Raw genomic sequence first — 27,709 nt, forward strand, 5'->3', positions numbered from 1 at the left:
TGTGACCACCATTGCCAGTCTTAGGAAAACTCAGAAGTCAGTTGGCACCTGCCTGAAAAACATCTAAATGACATATCCAAGTGTGCACATTTTCCTGGTGGTTTTTTTTTTTTTTTTTTACATTCTGTACAAAGTAGTCTGGACAACTTAACTTGGAAGAGAGAATGGCAGGAGCAAAGCACATGGAAAGAAATTAACTAGTGAATGGTACAGTGCAGAGGATAAGAAATAATACTTACTGAGTGTATTACTTGTATTAAAAGAATGAAGGGGTCCTTAAAGTGAGGATATTGTGTGTGAATCAATCAAATCATAATTCATATAGTTCAGTTGTACAACTCTTCATAACAAGATGTTGTAAAGGCCAAAAAGGTAAACAGGTTCAAAACAGGGTTATGCAAGTCATTGATTATTTTACATTTACTGGTGGTTATTAAATACAACCTTTGAAAAGCAATCGTCCAGACTGCTAGAAGTATACCATGGGATGATCACTCTATATTGATGACCACTATTGATCTAGATGGAGACAGTATATTGGGTTAACAACTCATATGTTGGAGTCTTCTTTCCTTTTGACTGTTTTATAATTTGATGATTAGTCTACTGTGAAGGGAAACGCTGACAGCAAACCCCTCACAATGAGCCAGAAAATCCTTCCAACATTTCTGCTTCTAGGTAAATGATCTAAACATTAGTAATACATATATGTACAGTATTACCTATAGTTGCAGGTATCTTTTAAAAAGAAGGCCAAACTACACCAGTTTAGGACCCTGAGCTTCCTACTGGGCAACACCATGAGGAAATATTCTAGTGAATTACAGGAAATATTCTAGTGAAAATTATGCAGACAGCCCAGATATATATATCACAAAACTTCCCATTTAAAAACTAAGTTTAATTCTATGAGCCTTATGTGCTTTTCAGGTGAGTTCCTCTTTCATTTTGTTTTCTGACTGTGAATTTTGGATTCTTTTTTACATAATGTTCATTTTTCCAACCTTACTATCATTTTGCTCCTTTTCGTTGCTCCTAATCTTATTTTTTGTTCTGGCTACTGTCTGATACATGTTTAAAGTTCTTTCTGTTTTTTTTTTTAATAGTCTTTTGCAAAGGAATAACAATAATTAAAATCACTCTTGTCAAACATGGGAAGTTTTTAGTTTCCTCTTCATATGACAGCATTTCTGTCCAAAGCAATTTAGAGTAGGTGCTCCAGTGATATAATGCATAAAGACATTAAATGTAATGTATATATTGAATGCTTCTGTCTACTAATTTTATACAAATCCTGTTGCCTACATTTTTTTCTTTATTGAGACCTTGGTGAAATGACATTAAAATCAATATCTTCATTTGTCAACTACTTATTCAAACAAAATTTGTGTATTTAGTACAAGAACATAGCCAGTGAAAAATTTTTAGCAATACTGTGTCATACAATATTATTGTTATTCGGGTTCCATAGCTAACACACACCAGTGAACAACGCACATGGCTTTATTATTATTTTACTCTGACCAAAGACTGGCAAGAGATGCAAACTGAACACAATTATTAAAACTTTCTGTCAAAAATTAACTGCTAGTTAATGGAAATGGAGTAAAATGTTCATCCGTTTCAAGCCTAAAGTGAAGCCAAAAAGGAGGCTGGACATATGGCAGAAATTTAACTGTGCAGTGGGTCATAAATAATAAGCTGAATTACTTGGTTAAAGAAATCCTAAAGCAGCCCAAATTACGGTTCTCCATCTGGAAACCAAGAATGCAAGCTATACCTCAAGAGTGGTTAAAATGGCCTTTGGAAAGCAGTGATTCAAAGGAAGGTATATGGGTCATTGTAGATAGTTACATCAGCATAGCTGTCAGAGTAATCTGCAGCAAAGAAAGCTCATGTAACAATTATGAGCATAAACTGAAGAACATCAAGTAGGGAAAGTTTTACCTCTTGTGCAATTTAGTAGAGGAAACTACCTCTCTGTTGAATTTTGTGGTCCACATTTGAAGGATGTGGAAGACACCGGTCAGAAATGGACTGAGGAGCAGAGGTTGGGATGATGAACAGAAAAACAAGCATTTCATAATAGGATTTATGAAGTCAGTGTAGCAGGATAAGGAAAATAATGGCATTCTAGACTCATTCCTGAAAATACAGAAAGAAAATTTTGAGCATTTAGTATGCATGGTATTAGCCAAATTACATTGGTGTTAACTTGTCTGAAGCTACTGAAGAGTTCTGGGAATTAATTTTTTCCAATTCTTTTGATGCAGACAGAATTCAAAAACAGATATTTCACAAAGATGTAAGACTCTATCAAATTGTGCACTTTTTGGACTCTGAGCAATGAGCAGTCAGCAATGTAGTTATATGATCACTCACTAATGGACATGAGGATGTCCTCAAGAGCTAAGATGTTGAGTGAATGCATGGTTTTTGTGTGCCATAGGTCAACAGAGAATGACACAGCAAAAAATAGGCAAAATAGATTTTTCCAAATAAGAGCTAAATCGAAAGTACAGAAGAACACAACCACTGCAGAATGTCTGGGTTGGTAATTCTGCTGTGCTACTGGTGAAGCAGTCACCCTATTGAGAAGAGATCTAGAAAATTCAAAACATCATTTAATCTTATTTTTTGCAAAAATCTGTGCAAGTCTAGAACAGCAAAATGAAGATGAAGTTGGGTATAAAGCGTAGTGATACTGTCTCTCATTAGCCTATTTGCTTCATGTAGGAACAGTGACAGCACCCAGAAAACTGTGGTTCATATTAGCTAACATTTGCAGTGAATCGACAGGTATCTAGATGCGACATGTGAAGCAGAGAAACCCAGTGCCAAACAGAGCACAAAAAGAATCAGCTAAATGCAGGCTTGAGAATAAAGAACCTAAAATTATATCCAAGTTGAAATTGCATGGCAGTTCTTCTGTAATGTCCTATAATAACATGCAAACAAATGCAGTACAAAAGGACCATTTTCAAAGTTGGTCTGCCTGCTATTTACTTCAATAGCACAGTAACTAAGGCAAGAAACCTTCACCCTTCCCTCATTATTGACCTAGAGCTGTCACTTGTCAGTATCCTTGTACTTCTATAATATGTTTTTAATGTCAACTCACCTAGCAGTATTCAGGAAATCAGTAAAAAAATAATCTTTTGCAGTAGACTTGTCACACTAAAGTGCTACTCTTAGAAATTAAAACTGAAGGTATGCCTAGCAACCCCTGGCTTGATTAAGCACCAAAGCATGTTCAGCATCAATGGGAACAGAGTGGAACTACAGACACTGAGAATAAAGAGTTCAAAGTTATATTTTATTTTTTTTTTAAATGTGCTTACACATTCTTTTTGCATATATACACATATCACATGTATTTGTGCATCTTAGACATGCAGCTCTGACACAAATGTACTGTCTGACTGTCTAACTATGTATATTTCACAAGCTTCTGATGAAATGCTCTGAATCTGTAGTGCCATGACCAGTAGAATCATGGCTCTGTGAGTTTACTAACTAATAAAGGAGAAAAATGAATATACATTATGCATTTAATATTTTGTCTTACCTCTTTCAAAATCAAAGCTTAACACTCCAGAAGAAGGTGCTGCAATCATCAGCAGTGTGCTATACTGACACTTGACATATGTACACTGATACTGAATCATCAGTAAACTCTGTGATGTTTTGGAATTTAATGTTTTAAAATGTTTCTTCTTGACATCACATTGCCTACAATAATCCATAAGCATTATTTCACATTTTTTCTAGACAACATAATACTGTTGTTTAAAGAACTCTACTCTCTGATGAAACACAAATACTTTGAAAAAAATTTGCATAGCAATGCTGCCCACACAGAAAGAAGATGAATTTGGGAAACTTTATTATCTTAGACAATCATGTTACCTCAAGACAAAGTTGGAATCCAAAGAACAGGAAGGAACGGAATGAATCCAGGAGAGTCATAACCAGACAATACTTCAAGAGATTTGCCTCTTGCTAATGGGGCAGCATCGATGTAAGTGAGGTTCCCTGGAAGAAAACTTTTGTTAGTAATTTAAGACCACACCTACTCACAGAAATAGCACTTATTGGCATTATGTAGGTTAAATTACAGAAATAGATTGACATCGATCAGTCTTCCTCTTGATTTTTTCTTGAGATTGAGTTCAAATTGTCTTTGAATCTCCCCCTGTGGCAGGAAACCGTGTGTCCACTGCACTAAGTAATGCAAAACAGGCCCATAGCTGTACTGTCTTAGGCTGTGATCCTGCCAGATTTCATAAGGTGAGTAATACCAGGCATTGAAGAGGAGGCCTCTTCAAAGCAAAACCAGATAGTGCAGGGGGTGGTGCTGGCGACTCAGTGATTGACATGCTTCATTTCAAGTCAGTGCTGAGCTAAAGACAAGCTGAGCTAAAAGCCTAACATGGTGCTAGGGGTACTGTCAAGAATCCTGTCTTTCAAATTTACTGTAAATCAAAATCTGTGGCTAGTCCTCCTCCCTAACGGTATTACTAAAAATCTGAGGACTGTCAGGACAGAGAAGGAACTAGTTACTGTCAAGAACAAAGGAGGACATGTGCTTTTCCAGATTAGGGAGTGGATTTCATAGGTCAATATTCCTGTGCATCTGCTGAGACTCCATACTCTGTGCAAGTCTGAAGGCACAGGGATTTTACACAAAATGTAAAATGTGAGTTTCATTAAATACAATGAACTCTTGGTACTAGTCCCCCTTCTGTTGTAGAACCACTATATTTCTATTCAAGTTATTTTTAGACATGTTTCCTACAATATTTTTTTTTTTTTGGGTGTATGAATGTAATCTGGCTTGTTAGGAGTAAAGTATTACAAAAAATGTACACCCTGAAAAGGCTTGTGACCCAGACAGTTTTCAACACAACAGTTTCACAGAGTCCAGCTGTAATTGCCCTGCAGAATGGACATTGCAGACAACAGCTTGGAAGCATAGCAAACCCTGGTGGCACGTATAAAAGATTTTTGCTACAAAACATTCATGACTTAGATGCCCTCAACCCTTTTCTACCAACTGAAGTAAGAAACCAATCCTTATTCATTCCTCATGTTCTTTCTGGTGACCATCTACAGTGAAAGATGCCACAGATGGCAGCCTGGATGGGAAAACAATGCCTTTTCATTTCTTTTACCAAGCCCACCAAGCTGTCCAGAAGCCTGAACACCAGAAGAAATCTCAAGCAGTGAGCAAATACAAAGCCTTGGAGACACATAGTTAGAAAGTGAACAGATTAGTCAAGAAAGGTCCAGTATTCTTAGATACAGCACATGTGCCACTCTTCAAAAGTTGCTATTTTTTTAAGAAAGAGTTTATAGTATGTTCCTGACATCATTGCAGCTGGGTTAGCACAGAGTACCATAGACAATAGAAGTGAAAGTGCTTCCCCTACTAAGAAAGCTCCTTGTCCGGTGCCCCTTTGTCTTACTTATATCACAAGTCTTCAGACTGGAGCCATTTTTTATGTGATTTAAAGAACATGTCATTAAGAATTGACTAGCCAGCTATATTCGTGGATAACACATTCCTCTAGTAAGGGCATATATAAATATCACAAATGTGGTCCTAAGCATACTACTGTTGTTAAAGCTAAAGGTAGTTAGCACTTCAAAGCAACACGGAGTATGGTTTTTAAAACATCTGTAATAAAGTCTTTCCTTTTCAGCTTCCTATAGTGTGCTTTTCGGGAACCACAAACAAGCAGTATGAATGAAATAGTGGTGAAAGATGCGCTAAAATCTGCTATGGATTTGTTAGCTTTTTTTTCCCCACAGTGTTCCTTCTTTGCATATGGGTCCCAACTGTGTATTGAGTGGAAAATTATTCCCACCTAGAGAGCTAAGCCTATCAGCCTTCTAAATTGTTTCTTATAACAGTTTGTTTTCTTGCTTCTACCCTCATGAGAGCCTAACAAGCCGTGCACTCTCATCATATGATGATTACAATTAGTATGTAAGACTGGAAAGGCAGTATGAGTAATGCATCATGTTCTGTGTTAAACAAATCTTCTATTGAAAACTAGAAGAAAAATGCTATCCCAAATATTAAAAATAAGCAAAATGTTAGTAGATTAATTGATAGATTAGGTCCTTCCTGCAATTAGCTAATTCACTCCTGATTTTTATCTTGTGAAAGGGCACAGTATCTTTCAGTCATCATTTTTTAATCTGACACAGTAAAGTTTCCAGTTTTCATCGACTTGGATTTTACTGAAAACAAAAGGAAACAAATTCTGTCTGAATAATAAAAGAGATGGAAAAAATGCCAATGAAGTATTCAGTCTGAAAGCATTTTTCTAAATTTCCATTCTGAATGTCAAGATTTGGAACAGGGATGAGTGAGATGAGTTTTATAACTTTGAAATTCTCTTTGACACCACTGCTGCTTCTGGAATTTTATGCTGGTGCCAGTGTTCTGGGCATTTACGGACTTTTGCTCTTCTTACAGTAGCATTTTTAGAGTCACTCCTTAATTTCCCTTTGTCCTCTTCTCTGAAACAGTTAAGAGGACACAGGCTTTGTGTTATATATTATATCTTAAACTTTGAAAGAGAGGAAAGGTAGAGTATAAGTAATTTGAGAGTATGTCTTTAGCTTATATATCATATATTGTATAATATCATATAGTATATTATATAGTGTAATATATAGTTACTATATTAACATTATATACTTCTGGTCTAAATGTTTACATGTCAGATGTATTATTATGCTAATGATTTCCTTGTGCTGTAACTAAGAAATGGTCCTCACATCAAAGTATGACCTGTCAATATACTCTCCAGATATTAAGATTTAAAAGCCTGTTGTATTCACCCCCCATAAATCCACTAATCTCCAAAACTAAGGGCTTTAGCTGGTAACTAAGCCCCACGCAGCCACTCACTCACTCCCCCTCACCCAGGTGGATAGGAAGGAGAATTGGGAAGGAATGTAAAATTCAGAGGTTGAGATAAGAACAATTTAAAAATTTAAATACCATTTAAAAAAAAAAACCAGTAGTAATAATAATAACAAATAACAATTATAATGAAAAGGAGGCAGAAGGGAAGAGGAATAAAATCCAAAAGGAAGGGAGAAAAGAAAACAAGTGATGCACAATATAGTTGCTCCACACCCGCTGACCGATGCCCAGCCAGTCCCCAAGCAGCGATCGGCCAGACCTGGCCAGCTCCCCCCAGTTTATATACTGAGCGTGACGTCACATGGTATGGAACATCCCTTTGGCCAGTTCAGGTCGGCTGTCCCACTTGTGTCCCCTCCCAATTTCTTCTGCCCCTCCAGCCCTCTTGCTGGCAGGGCCTGAGAAACTGAAAAGTCCCTGACTTGGTATAAGCATTACCCAGCATCAACCAGAAACATCCATGTGTTATCAACGTGTTTCTCACACCAAATCCAAAACACAGCCCTGCGCTATCTACTAAGAACAAAATTAATCCTATCCCAGCTGAAACCAGGACATTTGCACGAAAAACATAAATATAGCTTTGGGAAATTCAGCTCCACAGGATTTCCAGAGAAAGCTAAACATAATTTAATGTCAATGAAAGAAACATTAAGACTTCCATTTTCTTTTCTAAACAATGAATGATTACATTTCATAGGAAAGGTGCCCTTCAGCTGTGGGTTTTATTTATCTGTTCATTTTACTAATACATTAGAAGAGCAACAATAGTATATTCTTTCCAATAAATCTATCCATTTGACAAATATTTTATACCACTGGTTGACTACTCAGCATGCCTGCCTTTTGTTAACATCATTGACAAAGGAATAGACACACGTCTGGGGTACCCAACAGTGTATTATCTACAGTACAAATCACCTGTCCTCACTTGTTAGCTCCTGCATTGAAACACACAAGGGAGCTCAGGTGTTCATATCACCGAGGCATGAATTCTTAAAACTGTTTTTCCTTAAACTGGCTGGTGAACTGTCATGGGTGAATGGGAAAGCAAAAATAAGAACTGGTGCATTTGAAACAGAAGTTGACACTTTTACAAAAACAGAGAGTGAAAGCCTAGCCACAATGCTGTTGTGCCATATCTGGAGTCACAGAGAAGACAGAATGTGAGCTGACATCTTCACTTCATTTATGCTTAAGGGCAGAGGACAAACTCCCCTAATAGTGACATTTCTTTGATTCCATCATCTTGCGGAAGCTCTGCAGGACTTTGGATGTACCTCTATCTAGAAATGTATTTTGGTTTTCATTTTTTAAGTATGTTGCTTTGAAAAACCACCCTGTAACTCCAGTACCTGTATTGACACCACCGTACCCTGTTAAGATTTCAAGAACATTTGAAAAAAGCACTATTTTCTCTTTCACTAATAACAATCATGTATGTCTTTTCTAAGTGGTGTACACAGTAGGTAAATAACAATATAAGGCTCATTGTCATCTTACAAGCCTTGATTTCACATGTGACATTCAAATGTACAGGTTAGGTTTATGGTATTAATCAAATTACTTGTTAGGTAATTGCCTTCTGGTACGTCTTCCTTACAAACCCCGTACCCTACCATTTCTCAAATAACTGTAAATAGTCAGTAATAATAGACCTCCTATCACTCCCCATAGTAGTTGATTAATGACTGAATTAGATAGTTGAACAACATACACCATAACTGCATTTGATGCTATCGTATTTGCAACCTATATACTTTTCTCAAGCCTCTTTGTAATCTTTAAAATACTTGGAATTTTTTCTATCAAAGTCAACGACAATAAAATCAAGTCCATCATATTTTAAAAATAACTTAATATGCTGAAAAACAGTAGATGTCAACTCACACGGTACACCTGATAACTTGGATATCACATATTTAACTTAATGAATAAAAGAATGTCTACAATGTCCTTTATATAACACAGATGTAAAGCAATTCTAGTTTTGTGTGAAATTCAAGTGACTTTTCCCTGGGCTGCAATGGAAACTGAGAGGAAGCTTATGGCATTGCCTGAGAAAATTGATTCTGCTTGGGAACTGCCTTTCTCTCTCCCTTTGTGGAGCAGCTCTTAGAAACACAGCTATAGGCTCTTTTTGTCCACAAAGGCCATAGGCCATACAAGAAAACTCACACCAGTTTGCGGAATATCATATTAACTTAAATCATTCTTCATTTGAGCATTTAGGTTTTCCTGGATGTCATCTACAAGGCAACACTAAAACACCAAAACATATGTTTAACCTTGAGCGTGTATGCGGTTCTGCTGAAGCCTTCCAGATCACTCACATGCTTAAACTTAATTAACTGCCTAACAGCTTAATTAAAGGAAAGCCAAAAGAATAGATTTCCTTTATTATTTCTGATGGTCTTCCACAAAGAAGACCAAAAAAAAAACCCCCAAAAAAAAAAACACCAAGCAGAAAGAAACTGTCATTATATAACCAAAAAGATCTGGGAAGATAAATTCAGAGCAGATTTGGGTTTTTTTTAATTTATAGTTTGATATTGACAATATATCAGTTGGTTTCTGCCTTTCTAGCTCTAACAGTTCAGTTAAAGTTTTGTTTTCTTTGCTTGTTTACAAAAAATTAAACTGGTTATCCAGTTGTCATGAGCCTACGTTTTCACGCAAACTCACATAGGCATCCCTGTTTGCAAGCTGAAAAACTGTTGTGGTGTATCTGGATTGGAATCACACACTGTACCTTTGCACAGAACAGCAGAGAGACAGCAGTTACCTGACACGCAGTTCTTCAATACGTTCTCTGGGCTTTCAATATGTATTTATAGGCCTTATTTATTGGTCAGTATTCAATTCCTCCTTGTGGACTGAATCACACAGATTTTCTCAGGGGCTTTTCAATCAGGGTCTTGGTACTCTAGAATCTGAATACTTTCCAAACCTTAATTAATCTATTGTTGCACGCTCCTGTGAGAAAATAGGATTATACTCTCCAATTAACAAAAAGGGAAGAGAGAAAATGTAAGGTAAAAACATCCATTACATCAAATGCCTATTCCAATATACTTGTATCTGATTTTCCCACAGTACTGAATGTTAGATAGGACTTTATATTTTTAAGATAGAAGTCCCTTGGATTTAGCTATAGCTGAGAATGCAAAATAGAATGTTTTAAAAACAAATATGACATGTTCTAGAAAATTAAAATTAATATGTGACAATAGTGGTTTAAAAGGCACACTTGCCATTGCAAAAATTCAGAGATAGTTAGAATTTTTTTTTCATGGCAGCATATTCATTTGCTTCAATGTGAAGATTTCCTTTCCACTGGATTTTTCCTTCAGTCATGGTAAATCTACCTATTTCTGCAGTAAATCGGGCAGACATTATACAGACAACAGCTCCTCTTGTTTCATGAACTTTACTAAGCTGCAGAGAATCATTATCCAGTGAGGCAGGAGGAAAAATTATTAAGTCAATTGATAATGATACAAAATGTTTGGCATATGTAAAAGTCTGGACAGTTAAAGGAACTCTTTATGTGATATATCCTGTAATGACATAGATTTTCATTTCAAATAGATCAAAATATGTCTCATAAGCATATCATAAGACTGATTTCCAAGATACTCAATGCTAATAAGTAGTCCTATCATAATATTTCATCAGAGAAATGCAATTAAATGACATTATCAAGCACTTTGGCAATATGGGTCAAGTGTAGATGTATTATTGTATTATCACAACCTAATTTCTGGATTTCATTGTTGTCTGACTTTGCCCAAGTTTCAGAGTCTAAACAGATAGGAAGATAGGTGAGGCAAGGGAGGAGACAGGGGGGTTGTATCTATTAATTGCCTAAATAAATTAGAAACAGAGATCACTGCCAGTATGCAGAAGTTGTAGGAATTAATTGGTCTGAATGGCTCTTGTGTGTTCTTTTTGCTGAGCAGGAAGGTTTTCTCATTGTTTGGGAGCTATGAAGAGGAGGAAAGGACTGTTCCTTCGCCAAGAGCAAAAGACTCATTGATGTAGGAATAGAATAAAATGATAACCCAGGAAAAAATTGCAGATCTGGGGGCTCCAGCTATGTTATAGTAGATGCACTGTTAACTACATCCTCAGAATATTAAACTTCTTAGGTTTTAACAAAAAAAGAAAGATATTCTGATCTCATATGCCTGGAAAATGGCCGCCAGAGAAAATATTACTATGCATTTCAGCTAACTCTTGTAACCCAGAGAGTAAATGGCACCAGAATTTAACAAAACAGTTTTTTCCTCTAAATTCTTTGGCTTTTTTGTTCCCCCCTATTTGTTCCTAATGTTGTGAACTATTTTTTATAAATAAAATATAACTGAAACATAGTAAAAATGAGGAAATGGGTAGAATACTTTATTTCTTACTTTCCTGTTGGCAACTTTAGCACAAATTCTGATATTTTTCTCAGGCTGAATCAGAAAATAAAAAGCAGTCTCTATGGCCATTACCAGGATATATTCCAAAATCAGTTCCTTTGAATCATGAAAATTATTTGCATATCAAAACAAAAGCAAATTATGTTGCTTTTCTCTGAAGTATTGTATCACTATTTTGTAAACAACATAATTCTCATTAGACTGACAGGGTGGGAAGGATTTGTATATTTATACTCTGTGTGGTACAAGTACCAATATTGTAAATGTGTACAGTTCAGTAATCCGTGTCTATTGACCTTGTCATTCTGATTCCACTGAGAAAGTGGGAACTGTATTTTCACATCTTTTATTTATTTACAGGCTGAAATTAGTTCTATGGCCTGTGGGCTCCCTGAAGCTACTTCTGTGATTCACTGAATTGCTTCTGCTGTGTTATTGCACATTAGAAATGAAATAACTGCCAACAGCAGTTGCTTTCTGACCGATACTGCAGGCCAGATATACTTGTATTAAAACATTTTACAAGAGGTATCTTCAGAATAAAATGAATATAACAATGTTTAACTAGCCATTATGGATGAGAGCAAACTGCACTTGAGCTGTGTTTAATTCCAAGCCAAGGAGAATGTTCCAACTAAGCTTTAAAACTGTTTTTATTAACTGTGTCAACATTATTTGCCTGTATCTTACTGGAAGATTAAACTACTTTAGCCTGAAGCAATTTTAAGACATACTTGAATAAAAATGTAATTCACATCTGCTCTTTAGAATCCATTTTAGAATCAAAGTGATCAAAATCAGAGCATACTAATCCTATGGGATCCAAGATTGTTCTTGAACTCTCAGCCAAGGTGCACTCTCCGTCACACCCCCGCTGTGTGTTAGGATGAGACCTGAACATGAAATACAGGAAAAGGAGCACAGCTGAAGAGTGTCCCAAGGTGGACAGCCATGCAATTAGCATGACAAGAGCACATATGCCTCTCTACACATAACTGCAGAAAAACATCCTAATTAAAATCTCTCAAAAGTTGTAAATCAGAAAAATATTTAAATGTTTGCTTAGAGACAACTGAAGGGTGCATAAAAAGGCTTTTCCAGATAAAGAATTCCATTGATATTTACACAATTTCTCAATTAAATCTGCACTAATGGAAGTAGGTTTTCACCTGTATGTTGTCACGGACTTTCCAATGTCATGTCATTAAAGATTTCCATGACAGGATGGTGCATTTCTTATCATTTTTGTATCAGTTTATAGTAATTATTCATTTAAAAATCTGCCCGTGGTAAGCATGTTTGTAGTAATAATCATCATCTTCATAATCATCATCTTCATCATCATCAAAAAAATTATTTGGTTAAATTCATTTTTAGCACTCTGGAGCTTCTAGAATCTTCTGTGCACACACAGATGAATAAAATATCATAGGATGCATCCACAACATAATCATTTGTATAAGCATTTATACATATAAAGCATGAGGCAAACATTAAGTGGTCTGTACCCCTTTACGATATTATCTTCACTCTAATCAATATTTTCACAAGTCACAGGGCACCAAGAAAATACACTGATATCCAAGGCCATAATCTTTGGAGCCAGATACATTTCTGCTTGTGCCCATGCTTGCAGTAATTGCATGCCAGTCTAACACTGTGCACTCTGAACACTTTGAAGTGAAATCCTAGCAAAATATTTCATGTCATTTCAAATTGAGAAAGACAATACAGCTTTCTTGAATCAGTACGGCCATTTTCCAATGTTAATAAAATCTCATTTCTGTAACACATAATCCTGAGGCCCACAGCCCCTTAAGTTCCAAATTATTTCATGACAAATTTTACATACTGATTTTTATAGGCCTAACACAATTTTAAACACAAAAGAAATAACAGTGCACCATGCACTGTTATTATTTTTAGAAACACTTAACACAACCACAGCTGTTTAGCTCTTGTCCTGCTTGCAAAGAGCTTTATTTTTCAAATTTAGTCCAACAATCATGGAAAATATCAATACACAGTAATATTAGTGAAGGTATTACATTAGTATATAATACATTTACGTCACATTTGCTTCTCGGTGATAGTAAATCCACCAACACCATCAAAATGAAACAAATATTAAGATATTATCAGTTTACAGGCATTGTAAGTTTAAAAGAACTAAACCTGGGAGAAAAGCATTATCATGAAGAATCTATTCCCCATTGAAAGGTGACTACCTATAGACACTGATAAACACAATAATCATGTTTGTGAGATGCTACTGCATGATTAGATATCAAAAGCAAAAGTATTAGAGTAACTACAGATAGAAAAGCAGGTTTTTTCCTAAATTTTAAAATTATTTTGTCTTCCATAGTGACTTATCGCTCTAACTGTACATGAAAGAAGGGTAAATGTTATGCTTCCATCTCAGAAAAATTATTCAGTATTCTAAAGAAAAAATACTTGTGGTATTTTTGGCAAAACAACAAGCATATTCTAAAGTATTGAATCAAAGCTCTCATCATATGATTCACTAAAAATGTGAATGAGCAAACACTAAAATTGGAAAAATAATTGACGGAAGTTTATGCATCCCTAAGATTCTAGCAGTAATAAAGGTTGTCTGTGTATGAAAAAAGCTTTGTGTAAATGAAAATATCTATAGTGGCAAACTTCATACGAATCCATCAGATCTTATTCTCAATTCATTAGGAAAAAAAGTAATTTAAAACATTTTTATAATTTTATAAGTGCTTATTTATGACTTCCATATACTGAAAAACAACACCCTTGAGAAATATTTGTTAACCTACTAGCCCAGATCCTTTGGCATCTCTGGTCATTTCATAGCTCAGAATTATGTACAGAGTTCCTCTGTTGTGCTCCAGCTCTCCTGATTTCATCTGTGAAGATCTGAAAGCCACATAAAAATTGAAGGATCAACTCACTGCCCTCAGGACCTTCTACATAGATCTTAAATAGCTATGGACCCTCTTTCCCCTTTGTCAGCTTACTGTGGAAAGTGGCATAAAGGTCTTTTTAAACACCTCAGCTTTCTGGAGGATCAGTCTTAACATACAGTAAGACAAATTGTAAAGTCAAATTCTAACAGCGAGGCAAGATTACTCATTGCCAGAAAACATGCAGAAGTCTGAAGAGAGGTTCTGAAGGAATCAGAAATGGATACAATAATGTTCACACACCTCAATTTGTCATCCCGCAAACAGCAAAACACCTCCAAGCCTACATACACAATCTCTATATATGTCTGGAAGACAGCATGCTTACCTGGTTCTTTGTCAGGACAACGTGATGTCTTGTATGCTGTTTTCAGTGTTATCAGAGAACCTGACTATCATACTGAAATTAATACAAGAGTAAGGCATCATTAGACCTGGTATTACAATAAATTACACAGAAATAAGCAGTTTTCCAATGAACATTTCTTCATTATTCCACTGACTGATGAAACTTTACATAAAAAGCCCAACTTTCTAGGCAGCTTAGAAAACTCTGTTTTGGTATTTTAAACATACCACTAACATTCGGCCTACTCCAACATCTCTGCCACCGATTACTCTCAACAGCCAAATTTTTGCTCATGAGACAAGTGAAGGAGAAGTGTTATGGTATGGAGGAGGTTATTCCAAACTCCCAAGGAAACAACGTAAGAAGGAATGCCTGCAGGAGACATAGGAATAATATAATTTCTTGGCAGTCTGGAGGAAAGATCACTTCAGAAGGGGCATGCAGGACAAAAAAAATGGAATATTGCAGTAAAGTATTCTAATGGCACTGAGGATCTTCACCAAAACCTTGCTGTAAAGTCCAAGGGATTTCCAACTGTTTTGTTAACGAGCTCAAGTTTTCAAGTGAATCCTCACTGAAATATGTCTTGTTTCACAGTATGTGTATTGACCTGTAAAGATCAGAGGTAAATGCAATATAGTGATAAAAAACACATGGCAGTTTTCTGCCAGTAGACATTGAAGTATTCATTCCTCTGTTATTTCTTTTTTAGCCCTGTATCTCTTCCCATATAGGAGAAAACAGTCCCCCCCAATAAGGAAGAGTTGTAGGGGGGATGATAAGTTGTAAAAAAGAAAATAGACCCAAGGAACTCAGCTTCAAAGCTAGGTTTATAAGGCCTGGAAAAAATCAGTTTGGGTCACACCTCAGTGCAGGCAAGAGTTTGGATCAAACAATTTGCACAGAGATGCCTGACTGTTAGGTCAATGAAAATGCTGAGCTCTTTTGTACCAGGTTTATGAATGTTTATTGTTTCTAAATATAGAAAATACTTTATTTTTGGTTATTCACAAACTTCTCACTTCTTTATTCTTCTAACTAAACTAAATGACTCTAGTGTCTTGCCCTGGTTTCAGCTGGGATAGGATTAATTTTGTTCTTAGTAGATAGCGCAGGGCTGTGTTTTGGATTTGGTGTGAGAACCACGTTGACAACACATGGATGTTTCTGGTTGATGCTGGGTAATGCTTATACTAAGTCAGGGACTTTTCAGTTCCTCAGGCCCTGCCAGCAAGAGGGCTGGAGGGGCACAAGAAGTTGGGAGGGGACACAAGTGGGACAGCCGACCCGAACTTGCCAAAGGGATATTCCATACCATGTGACGTCACGCTCAGTATATAAACTGGGGGGAGCTGGCCAGGTCTGGCCGATCGCTGCTTGGGGACTGGCTGGGCATCGGTCAGCGGGTGCGGAGCAACTATATTGTGCATCACTTGTTTTCTTTTCTCCCTTCCTTTTGGATTTTATTCCTCTTCCTTTCTGCCTCCTTTTCATTTTAATTGTTATTTGTTATTATTATTATTACTGGGGGTTTTTTTAAATGGTATTTAAATTTTTAAATTGTTCTTATCTCAACCTCTGAATTTTACATTCCTTCCCAATTCTCCTCCTCATCCCTCAGGGGAGAGGTGGAAGGAGTGAGCGAGCAGCTGCATGGTATTTAGTTACCAGATGGGTTTAACCCACAGCAGCCCCATAACTGCAATGGTATAGGTATGATAATACAATGACACATACAGGTGCTTCAAATTCTTGTTAGAATTTTTTTTTACACTTTAAATAATAATGTTGTTGCATCAGCTGTTTGATTTAAGCATCACCCTGTATCTTCCTTTTCAGGAGTTTAGTAACACAGGTAGGTTAGCAGATTGGAAATAAAGTGGGAAGGATCTGAAATATGTCCAAAGCATCTAGTAAAGTTTCATTTAATCTGATTTTAAGCTCAAAATACATTTGCTATTCCAAAGTCAATATATTTACAGGAATATAAACATCCTTTTCTCTTTTTATAGTGGCTGGAAAGAACTAGAAGAAAGCAGCATCTCTCCTCCTCCCCTTGAAAATTCCACTTCATCTTTTGAACCAATAAAAAGGTTGGTATTCCCTTATCTGAATAGAAGGCATTTTGCTGTAAAATGGCAGAAGCTGATGGCAAACTTCAGAACAGGCAGGCAGAAAACTGAAATTTTATTGACATATACAGATAACAAGGAATAGAAAAGGAAGAAACACCCTCCAGCAAGTAAATCTCAACAATTTGGACATACAAAACAGGTAATACTTTGCATAGTGCAGCTATCACAGTAGACACTCTGCTGTTTATCATATATGGTTTTATATAATTATATATATTATAAATATATATATTATATATTTATTATGACAATTCTCATTCAAGCTGTACTAATAGCCCTGGTAGCACTGGTCTAAGGTGCATTAGCAAATGGGACTTACACCTCCCTTTTCTCATTGCCCTATGCCTGTCATTTGCTCAGCAAACTACTCAATCCACTGTCCTTCAAACCCACCCTTGCTGTCAATGCATTGCCTGGAGGAAAGCAGGGGGCTAGTAAAGATGGAAAAAAATTCTGCAGTAACCAGACAGCACTCTGGAGAGTAAGTATCAAGTTGTATGTTCACATCCTAGATTTGGATGCGCTGATAAATTCTCCGCATCTCCAATTGGATTTAGTTCGGTTGATACAAAATAGCTCCCCATCTAAATTCCAGTGAACTATGTTTTTCTTAAACAAAATCTATATTTTTCTGAGTTATGCTACTAACACACAACGTGAGTAATTGTCTTTATCCTAGTTCATAGTAACAGCAAGGTTTGCAGACTGATTTTCAGCATATATCTTGGTACAGTGCCTGCACCCCCCAGGCAATTGCACAGAGAATGCTGGACACTTAAATCATCACAGAAGTAGTGAAACTGAATGGTGATCTCAATACCCGAGAAGTGGGACTTTTTTCACCTCCAAGAGGTGGAAGAGTGTCCAGATGTGCCAGACATGGTCTGCAGAAAGTCTCCAATAAGGATATTGGAAATGTCTCTGCAGCTAGTAATGATAGTTGGAGCATGTTCATCTGTGGATGAGTGCAGTGCCTGTGATGGCATTGAGAGGCAGTTTGAACACCAGGCGATGAACACCTCCATTCATGAAAATATTTCATTAACATAATGAATAGGAAATGAAGCAGAACATTTTGAAGATATTCATCACTATGGCACTGGCAAAGTCTTCTCTATTTCATGTTACCAAAAATTGCATGAATAAGACCTGATAGATTAGCAAACACAAAACTTTATGTCAAAGTCCTGAATTATTTAAAAAGTTTTTCTCCAGGAAAGAAATGAAATCAGCATACTAAAGTAAGTCACATATACTATCTGCGTGAGTCCTAGTAAAATAAGCAAATCTTTCTGGGTAAAAAAGAAGGCAAGGAGGGGGCAACCAGGGAAAAATAATCAGTTGTATCTTTGTCAAAACCAGGAAACAGACTTTTCCAGTATATAATTACTCAACGTAAAACATAGGGTTTGCTCCTTGAGGTCCTAGATATACTGGACTACACTGAGGTTTGCAATATTACATCAGAATACTTAGTTTCTCTGTATACATGTGTGTTGACTTGCTTATGTTAATATTAATCTTTCCTATAGATGGTCTACAGGACCAGGAAGCAGAATACAGAACAGCAATATGTCTCCAAATCATTTAAATCATACAAATTTTGAGAATGTAAACAGATATTCTTTGAAACAGTAGAAAAATCATACACTTGATTTTACTTCATTGGATTAAAACAGCACCCTAAAATAAAGAACCTTCGTTTGGCATCTGGTTAATTACCTGGAGGCACAGTTCTTAAAAAATTAAATCCAGCTTTTGGTATGATTACAACAATTATTATAAAACTGCATCCTTAGGTTGTATCTCAAAATCAACAGTTCCGGCATCATACCTTAGATCTTAATTTTGTGCCTCCAAAGATTTGGAGAAAATACAGGAATAACACTGCATAGTTCCAGCAGCAGCAAAACAAAACTGAAATTCACACACACTAGTACTGAAGTTAGGGGCTGGCAGTACAACTATATATACCATCAGTATACTTTTAATACAGTTCACTATCAAAAAAAAAAGAATGTATTCCTCACCTTTTTGTCATGAGAAAATAAAATCATTCAAAAAATTTTATTCATACAAACAACAGAAGATGCCATTAAAAAAAAATACAACAGTTGTGGAATAAGTTTAAAAAAAGAACTTTGTTAAATTGTTGCTAGCATAAAGTCAGCTTTCAGAAATTAATTTTTTGTGTGAATGTGGAAATTAGAAAAGAGTGTAAGTCTAGAAAGTGAAATATAAAGCCATAAAAAAATCTGAAAAGATTTTAAGGAACTTTTAATAAAGATATAAAAACTAATAATAAAATCTTTTTGGCATCAAAAGCAGGCAGTCTGCCAAAGACTCTAGCACCAATAGATGATTGAGGAGCTGTAAAAGTAGATAAGGCAACAGCTGAGCAGTTAAATTAATTCTTCATATTGGTGTTTTCTGTAGAAGAGATTAGACTGGTTTCCACATAGGAATCTTTTTTATAGAGGGAGAGTTGTAGGAATTGTCTGCAATTGGACTCTCAGTTAAAAAATTCTTAGAACAAATCAATAAAATGAATAGTAACAAATCACCACAAGACATGATATTCACCAAAGAGTCAAAGAAACTCAAATATGAAATTGCCGGATGATTAGTACAACTGAAAGTTATCTCAGTGCTGAGAGAATCAATGGCAACAAAAGTAAACCAGTTCTACTGACAGGTTTCAGCTGGAGTAGAAGAAAATATATATGAGTAAATCTGATGTCTTTATCAGGAAAAAAAACAAAGGAAACTAAATTTTAAAAACTGGCAGACCTACAGATAAATATGATATAATGAGGAAAGCTAATTCAGCTTTTATAATGTATTATTGTGCCTTGTAAACGTATTGGAGCTCTTTGAAAAATTCAAGAGTATAGTGGCATGGGAGATGTGGCTGGCATAATGTACTTGAAGTCCAAAAATCTTTTAACAAAGTTACTCACCAAGGGGTCTTATAGACAATAAGTTACTTGGAATAACTGGAAAAATATTCCTTAAGATTCTTGATTTGTTAAGTGATAAAAAATAAAGAATTATAATTCTTAAAAAAATTCTCTGAAGGGAGTTTTGCAGAAAAGCTCAAAAAGGATTTGGATATCTCTTCTATTCAGAGTCTAGATGCAGGATCCAGGGATGCTGATGAAGAGATGAGAAATTTTGCCGACAATGTTAAATTATTTAGTGATTTGAAAAAAAACCTAGCTGCAAAAAGCTACAGAAGGTTATCATATATCATATCATATCATATATATCATAATAATGAGTGTCTGGACAAGAAAATATCTGACTAATATCAACATTCATTAATACAAAACAACTATTACTATAATGAGTCTAAATTAGCTATGTCCACTCTAACCAGAATTTTGGGAGCCTTTATGAACACGTCTATATAAACTTCAGCCCAATACTCACAAGAGATCATGAAAGCAGCAGAATGGTAGGCACAGTTGGAATACAGAATAAAACTTGTTGAATATTGAACAGAGCTCTACTCCCTACCTCTGAAAATGGACTCTGGAGAGCTAGAGAAGATACAGAAAAGTGTACCCAGGGTGATAAAAAGTTGTTATTTAATGAGGAGGCGTGAAAAAAGACTAGGGGGAAAAGAAACACCCATGAGATAAATATGATGAAATCCTGTAAAATATTAACTGGAATAAAGTACACGGAGAACTGTTCCCTGGTTCCCACTATGAAGAAACTTTGGAGACTTGGTTATCAAGTGGCAGGCTCAAAGCAAACAAAAGGAAACACTTTTCACAAAGCATGTAATTAAATTGTAGAGCCCATAGCTACAGGATGTCGGAGATGTCAAAAGCTTAGGTGGGTTAACAAGCAATTAGAAAAACATACAGAAGAAAAAAAAATTATCAAAGGCTATTATGTAACACACACACCAAAAAAGAAATTTCTCACATTCACAGAGTCCCTAAGCTGTGGTTTGACAGACGTTAGAAGCAACAGCAGGAAAGGTTTTACTTTCTGCTTGCCCTGTTCGGCTATTCTCTCCCAATTCTTTAGCTACTGGCCACTGCCAGAATACTGGTCTACTTACATCTTTGTATGTGTTCTTATATTTATGCTCATCACTTCATTTCCCAGGGGATTTGCCTTTGATCTGTGAGATCATTACTTCATAAGAATTAAACTTACTAAAGTAAGAGCAATGATTACTCTGCAAATGTATTTTTTCTATAGATGCTTGGTGAGCTAGTGTTTTACCCAAATTAAATGTCTATCCTAATTTGCAGGGAACACCATTATTGTCTGTGGCAGTCTCAAGACAGCTTTATCTAACAACCTGTAGCAAATAGGGTTTATTGCCCCTGTGGCCTCTAAGCCACGTTCTGCAATCTGCTTCTAGGTGCATCTCTAGACACTGACTCATTGTTTTACAACAAAGGAGTTTTGATCATTTGGGGAACTCCAGCTGATAAACTTGAATTTAAATAGACAGCTGCTCTGAGGGAGCAGCCCCCAACTCCTGAAGAACTTTCAGGAGTACTGTATTTCCACATTTTCTGAGCTGACAGTAAACAGTTGAGCCTTATTAGGACCTTATTAGGTATTTCTCTCTTAAGGTCAATGAATTGTCATTTTTACGTTAAAAAAATAAACCTATAAAGCTCTATGGCTGGCCTTTAAAAAAAGCAGTTAATGTCACCTGCTATTGTTGGGCTTCTCCAGATTCCCCAGGAGAGGTTACAGTTAATGAAATTCATAGTCAATTTGCATACCTTTCACAAAAGGCCACTTTTTGTATGAATTTAAAACATTTTACTAGTACTTGTTTAGCAACAAACATTATGAAAGAGTATGATTCCTAAGGTTTTTCTGAGCTGTTAGACCAAAGCTATCTTATACCAGAGTAGCATTACATAGCATGGGCCAGTATTCAGTTGATATAAATCAGGAATAATTCACGCTACAGAACTACACCATTTGCACTCAGAGAGGATGTAACTCAGTCATTAGCCTAATAATACATGTTTAAATTCATCCTTTTATATTCGATCACATGATTAATAAAGGTATTGTTACCGAGTTGCTTTGAAGCTATTTCTTCCCAGAAGGATATTATAACATGTCTTGTCTCAGCAGCACACCAGAGCTTTTAAATCAATGCAAACCTGACAGTGGGGGACATTTGAAGGAAGCTGCTATCCCAAGCAGCACTGAGGCATGGACTAGAAATAAAACTAAGTCTGTTCACCTGGTTTGTTCTTGAGTAAATAATTTCAGGAAATCCAGTCTATACTATTGCATATGGTGACTTTTCAGACTTTGCTTATTTAACAACGTACACAAAAAGCCCATTGCAGCTCTGCTGTATTATCTATGCTGATCTGAAAACTTTCTGGTGCCATTTTAAGTTGGTTTAAATCGCTAAGAGTTTCTGAAATGCACTGGTATTAATTTATTTACAGTCTTGACTCATTTTCTTAATTTAATTTCTTCTGTCCATTCTTGAAGTATTACATTATTTATGTCAATTCTTGATTTTCTGGACTTCAGGCGTTAGGGATTCAAAAAAGCATATGGGTGCTCTCTTTAGACTCTGCTACTAAGTGGAGGGAATAAGAACAAATAATTCAGAGCCCATACCCCTCTAAAGCAACTGTATTTTAAACAATGAAATTAAACATGTATAAATCACATCTAAATTAAACTGACTGCCATCTTTGCTATTAGTTTCTAATTATAGTGGTAAAGACAAAAAAAAAAAAAAAAAAAAAAGCCTTCTACATCTTTACTAGAACAGCTACAACCTATACTGATACATTGCCAAGGGCAGGGTCCTAAGCAGAGAGATAATATTTTGCAGAATTTATGTATGCCCATTTATTTATGCTTATGAATATATAAGAACCTGCAACTTTACTTCATCACCCCCAGAAAGTGATGCCTCTAAAAAGCACTCCATGTCCTTTAAAATCAAAAAGCTTAATGATAGCAGCAAAACCTACAAATGAAAAACAGTTGATATCAATCCCCAAATGGGTCAGATCTATGCTAACACACATGAACAGCAGGGACCACGGACACAGTGAGGGCCTTCCTGATCTCATGCAAACAGAAATGGATTCAGAGCATCTTCTACAACAGCAATAAACTCCAGAAAGTGTGAGTCACGCCATATGTTAGACAAACTCATCCTACTTAGAGGTACTAATTTTTGCCTGCTGAAACTGAAAATCCACTTAGAAATGAAATTCACCTACACCTGAGTATAACAGCAAATGATTTTCGTGATAACATAAAAATATCTGTTGGCAGACAGGCCCTATCTACTCATTAATTTCTCTCCAGCCATTGCTTCTGATGACTTTCCCTAACCATTAAAGAAAAAATGCAAATACTGCAAATGTTCTGCTCTAGTTATATTGATTGTCATTATTGGTAGGAAAAATCTCATTTCATTAGCCTTATATTATCAAAATAAAATGAAATGAACTTCATCAGGTAGTAGCTGGCATAACTCCAGTGAAATCATGATAGCTTATTCTACATTCCCTAGGTTTTTTTCTCCATGGATTATACAGCATCTAAATTCTAAAAAAAGAAAATTAAGTATATTAGATGTCATTTCAACTTTATAGCACTTTGAAAAAATGTTGAATTAGATCTCAAATTTCTTCTAAAGTTTGTTTTTATTACTGACATTTGATTTATTAACACACTATCATTTCTTATATGTATAATAACATTCAATTTTAAGCACGTGAATATTTTTTATCAAACTCGGATTGCATTTGAACTTATGCGCATACAAAAAAGAAGATTTAAAATAATTATCATTACTTCTTACTATAAATTATTTATGTCTCACAAGTATAAAAAACATACTTTTTTAAAATAGATGTTACAGATTTACATCTATGAATCAGTCCAGCTGGAAGCCAACAGGTTTTTATATATCAGGGATCTGTTAATCACATCTAATGCCCTTAGTTTTGATCCTGTAAATCATTGTTCAAGTACATTTTCCTACTGATCAGCCGTACTTGCAAAGTGCCACATACCATGAAAAAGTAAACCAAATGAGTAGACAAAGGTGTCAATGAAGAAGTCAAATACAAAAAGGCAATTAAAAAATGTTATGTCTTATAACAGGTTGAATATTCTAATATGAACACCTCAGTCTTGACAGGGTTCTGTTTCCATGAAGACGGCTCTTAATTTTCTGCTACGTGGTCATTTGATTTTTATTCAATGTAGGACTCTCTTCAATCTGCAAAATAAAGGCTTTCCTTGGGAACAGCAGCAGATTCATGTGCAATGCAGCAAGTACCAGAGTCAACACACCTTCAGTAACCAAACGCCCCTTGGAAGAACATCAGGCAGAGCAATGCTTCAACTGCCTGTTGATGCCTATTTCTAATTTAACATCTCCCTTTTTCTCTCACTCCTATAACACTGGAATAGATATCACTGTTTTACACACCACATGTGCATGTTTATGTACATCAGTCTTTCAAGAAAGGCTTTTAGCTATTTGGATAACTGATCTTCCCACAGATACAAGCTGTCTACAAATAACCTGCAGCATGATTACTACATATGGCAAAATTTCTAGGAAGTCTTATTGAACACTGAATATCCTTGGGGAAACAAGTTAATGATTTCAGACATTGCATTACCTAACTTGCACCTTTCTCTACAACCCTTTCAGACATGTAAGTGACATATAAAGTATTATAAAGCAGAGGAAAAAAACTCCATAACTTAAAATACTGAGGACTTTCTGCTACCTGCTCTAGTTCCTGTATATTGCTATGACACCTCAGAGAAAGCCTGGATCTAAAGTGAGTAGAAAGAATACTGTCTGTAATTTTTACTATTTTGCAATCATGAACAATTTTGAATTGTTTTGTTCATTAGCTGTTTGTCTTCTCTTCTTGTCTCCTTTGGCATGAAGTGCGATTTTTAGGCTGAAACCTGCATTGAGGATATGCAGAACCTGAACTATTCAACAGTGGATTGAATTCAAGATATCCAGCAAGATTAAGATAGCCAGGCTAGCAAGGAGATGAAAAGATCACAAGCAGTGCACAAAATCACAAGCATAATAATAGCAATGTTCTTAGCAGAGTGCTCATACAGAGCTCATTTGTAAGCTGCAGACAAGTGTTCATCTAGCAGAGAGCAGTGACCATTGAAGATATTAGCAACTCTAAGAGTTTCTTCCTGTCTCTTCCCAAGAGGCTGCCAATTCTGCAGCTTGTTGGCAGAATGGGTCATATGAGAACTCCATATGGAGTCATGGCAGTATTAATCAGCTGATGAAGGCAGTTTGAAAAAAGAACTGACTTTGCCTGAAGTGGATAAGGCAAAGCTCTCAGACTCCTTTGTCTGGCAGAGCTATGGGAACGGCAACTTCCAGCTGGCGGATTACAGGTTTGGAGAGCTGAGTATAGTAACATCCTCATTCGGCACTGCTAGATCTAGAAGAGATCTTCTCGTGACCCTATTTAGATTAGACATTCTAAATTATTTAGAGGCTTTCTTTCTTTTTTTACCACAAAGTCACACATAAAAAATAAAAAAAGCCTATAAATGATTCCAAAATAAAATGGTATCACTTTTTCTATATTTAACAATATTTAAAGGGGCAGAACGATATTTGGATGTATGCCTTTTTGCCCCTTCATGATATGAAAAGAAAGCTTGAAGGTTTTTTTCTTTTCCCTCTTCTTTTAAAATGAGAAAATTCAGTCTTTGCTTATAGAATATTCTGTAACTAGAAGGAATAGTAAAACAATGATTTCACAGAAGTTGGGAAGGTGACAAGAGAACAGAAAGCATTTTCATTGCAAAAGCTAGTATTTCAATATTTTAGATAAAAATATGTTTATTAAAGCTTAAAAAATTACTCCTACAGCTGAAGGCACATAACAGGTTAAAGACTTCAAAAAGGTTTCTAACAAAAATAGGTAAGGTTCGATATTACCATTAAACATATGTAAGATAGCAAAAAGTAATTAAAAAAAAAAAAAAAGACCTGCTTGTTTTCATGAATTCTTTGTAAATCACAAAGACTTAATCTCTTGGTTTTCTCCCACACCTCCTTCGTTATCCAGCCTCTGCAATAAATGTCAAAAAATTCTAATGAATTTGCTTAACAACATTTGGCCAATGCCTGTTATCCCATTATAAAACTGAAGTATCTCAGGAAAAAACAGTTTCTTTTACAGTAGTACGAGTTGTACTAGTCCTAAAGTTTTTTTATACTTAACCTTCAAGCCATCATGCTCTAAGATATAAACCAATCATCACTGACAGAGATTAACAAGAAATTTCCTCTACAGGCAGAATATTTCATAAGTCTTCACTGCAGGGTTACTTGCACTTTCCTCTAAAGCATCTGGTAACGGCCATTGTCAGATGAAATAATAGCATAAGAAAGCTGCTAGTCTGTTCTGGAAAGGCTCCTCTTCTACACTAAAGCTTTTGTCCCTGATCTTCCTGTGCTTTTTCCCTGCAGTTTGAAAGAGGCAATTCAAATACGTGCACACCTATTACCAGGTAACTAGTGAAATCTCGCTCTTATCCTCGCATACTTTGCTAGAAATGTAGCAACTGCCATCACAGAGAATCACAATTCATCTTAGCGATCATAAGCAAACTCTGGGTATTCTTCTGGACCGGCTTTTGGAAATACTGTTTTAAATCATGAAGTTTAATGTAAGATTCATCGTCCGAGTGTTCCTGAAATTTTTACTGTTCCCAGAAAGTAGACATTATGTAAGTATTTCTTCCACTGAGAGAACAGACACAAATAAACAAGATTAACAAGAATGGCCTACACAGGCTCATAAACTTTTGATATTCACATGTCAAATTAAATAAAGTGCAAGTTTCTTCGGCAGATACATGAACCAAGAATTAACATATTTTTAAAGTAGTTGTCCATACCATTAGTTTCCTTAGGAATGAACTAGTTCTTTGAGGAACATCTCACATCAGCTCATTTTTTCTGACTAACCATATTTTGGATTAGGAGGGTGGAATGCACAAGAAAAAAAGAGAGGTTAATTTAAAATGTCACTATGTAAAAGACAATAAGGATATTCGTGTACCTCTAGCAGTCACATTCCTCTTGTCCTTGGATTCTGATTTGATTTAAAATCCTGCGAAGTGCCATGAGGAAAACTATAACTCAAAGGTAGCCTATACACGTACGTAGACATGTACATAGATATATACATGGATACAATTGTTTCTGAATGGAGTTTCATATGTCTGTGTCTGAAGGGAATAGGCCTACATCATAAAAGACCACATTTGATAAAAGATATTAAACAAAACCCTTCTCTTACCTGTTGCAGCTCAGTTCCTAGTTTACTGATGATTCTTAACACACTTCAGTTATTGAAATTCCCATGCTAAAATATTCCAGCAATACAGTTTTTAAAAACCGTGAAAAATTATGGAGATTAATTCATCAGTCACAGTCCAATGGGTTTGTCGTTCTGATTGCATGCAAACACTGAGGGTTTTTTTAAGAGACCTGTCTGGGAAAACTAACTTATTTTGCATTCTTAGTACTATGAAAAAAACAGTATCTAAGATAGTACTGTGGTAAACACTGGCATCTGTAGACTAACACTGCCCCTGACAAAAACTGAAATTAATGATGATATTACAATGTGAGTACAAAAAAAAAAGGTTAGTCAGCAGCAGCTACAAGCGAACTCACCTGTGTTTTGAGCTCCTTGGCACTTATTTGCTAGCTAAGTGCTAATGGAAACCCCATCTTCACAGGAAGAACTATCACAAAATGCTATCATTTGTTTAGTGAGGTCCTGAGTCCAGTATCGTTGTCTGGGTTTAAAATCTGAGCTAACATTTTAGTATAGTTAGGTTTCTTTTCTTGTATA

General features: G+C 35.8%; 1 long non-coding RNA gene across 11 annotated transcripts in view; it reads right to left on the reverse strand.

Moving 5' to 3' along the window:
- LOC114012751 (uncharacterized) overlaps positions 1 to 20,392 on the reverse strand; it is an 85,128-nt gene extending 64,736 nt beyond the window's left edge. For 7 of the 11 annotated variants that reach the window (XR_003555423.2, XR_008746071.1, XR_003555420.2 and 4 more), the window contains exons 1-4: positions 20,241 to 20,392; positions 14,653 to 14,724; positions 14,178 to 14,277; positions 3,910 to 4,035 (exon numbers count right to left, since the gene is read on the reverse strand). This is a non-coding gene — a long non-coding RNA (uncharacterized LOC114012751). Of the gene's footprint in view, positions 1 to 3,909; positions 4,036 to 14,177; positions 14,278 to 14,652; positions 14,725 to 17,628; positions 17,783 to 20,240 lie in introns of all 11 variants that reach the window. The other 4 variants (XR_003555421.2, XR_003555428.2, XR_003555426.2 and 1 more) reach the window with 4 other exon arrangements.
- Positions 20,393 to 27,709: the final 7,317 nt, after the last annotated feature.

Source organism: Falco peregrinus, chromosome 2, assembly GCF_023634155.1.
Source record: "Falco peregrinus isolate bFalPer1 chromosome 2, bFalPer1.pri, whole genome shotgun sequence".
Taxonomy (NCBI): Eukaryota; Metazoa; Chordata; class Aves; order Falconiformes; family Falconidae; genus Falco; species Falco peregrinus.